Genomic DNA, 1765 nt, shown 5'->3' with positions numbered 1-1765 from the left:
TTGAAATGGAAATGCATACAGAAGGGATCTTATGCTACTGTTTTTTTTTTTTTTTTTTTTTTTTTTTTTTAACACATGTTGTACTTTTAGTCACATTCCTGCCTTCCTTGGAAAGGTGCATGTCGTGAGTTTAGCCTTTAGGTACATCTGATCCTACCCTGCCCATGGACCATGCGTGGTTGAGCTAACCCCATGAGACTCTGAGCGAGCAGAGCTGCCACAAAGGAGACAAGGGAATGATAGATAAATTGCAAATCATAAATTAGAATGTTTCTGCTTCCAGGGCGGTTCGGAACCATGTTCTAAACCTGCTGCCCGTTCATGACAATAGGACTCGTTCATATCGTTCACATCGTTCATGTCGTATCACGTGACCGCTCTAACAAAGCTTGAACTTAGCTACAGCAGACATAGAGTGTAGCCGAAGCAAATGATTGAAAACACACGGATTTTGAGCTGAGAAAAAGTGTATGATCTGGAAAATAGGTAAAAATTGCCACAAAATTTTACCATTGTGAAATTTGTCAGTCGAACACGAGCAGTTTGTTATGGAAGCCCGTTTCCGCCATGAAAAAAAAAAAAAAGCCCCACAGAAAGTCGAAATTACGAGTTTTAAACTCGTAATTAGGAGTTTAAAACTCGTAATTAGGAGTTTAAAACTCGTAATTAGGACTTTTAAAACTACTAATTATGAGTTTAAAACTCGTAATTATGAGTTTTAAAACTACTAATTATGAGTTTAAAACTCGTAATTAGAACTTTTAAAGTCTTAATTGAGCTTGTAGCACACTGCAACTGAGTGTACAGAGCAGAGGAGACAGGAGGAGGACTGTTATGTTTATCACCTACATACTTTTAAAAAATGAATAAATTAAGCTCCAGTAAAGTTTCTGGCGTCTTGAACAAATCAGTGGGCCCTGAGTGCTGTTCTGACCACTCATGAGCTGTGCTCTGTGTCTGTGAGCGCTCGTTTTCCTGGTCTGAGCAGAGTGCCAGCTGGTCACAACCCCGCTGGTTTATTGAAGAAATTATTAAAATACCAAATTCATTTAATCAAAATTGATAAGGTTCACTTTTTGTAAATGTTACATTCCCAAAATTACGAGTTATAAACTCATAATTCATACTTTTAAAAGTCCTAATTACGAGTTTTAAACTCATAATTAGTAGTTTTAAAAGTCCTAATTACGAGTTTTAAACTCATAATTAGGAGTTTTAAAACTCCTAATTACGAGTTTAAAACTACTAATTACGAGTTTAAAACTCGTAATTTCGACTTTCTGTGGGGCTTTTATTTTATGTTTTTCATGGCGGAAACGGGCTTCCATAGTTTGTGATTACATTGTGCTCTATGAGAAAAGATCTTTCTGGGCAGGAGGGATTTTTTCGTTGTAGTACCAATGAGTGGCCACTAATCCAATTTAAGACAGCTCTAAGCTAGCAATACTCTATTCAGATACTTTAATAGATCCACAGTGGCGGCACACTCCCTCAGTCAACTTCTATACACGTGCATTAAAACTACTTAAGCTACATTCACACTGCAGGACATATCTGATTTTTTTTTCTCATATGTGATCTGTATTTGATTTTTTAATGTCAGTGTAAACAGCTCAAATCTTTTTTTTTTTTCAAATCTGACCCAGACTGCATTTGTATGTGTCATAAATCCAATATGTATTTCATATGACTGCAGTCCGAATGCTCATGCGACATACACGTCATAAATAAATGTTTCCAATCACGTATGTAGGCAAATGTTCTC

The sequence above is a fragment of the Periophthalmus magnuspinnatus genome, chromosome 9 (genome assembly GCF_009829125.3).
Source record: "Periophthalmus magnuspinnatus isolate fPerMag1 chromosome 9, fPerMag1.2.pri, whole genome shotgun sequence".
Classification (NCBI taxonomy): Eukaryota; Metazoa; Chordata; class Actinopteri; order Gobiiformes; family Gobiidae; genus Periophthalmus; species Periophthalmus magnuspinnatus.
Note: the sequence above shows the minus strand (reverse complement) of the source record.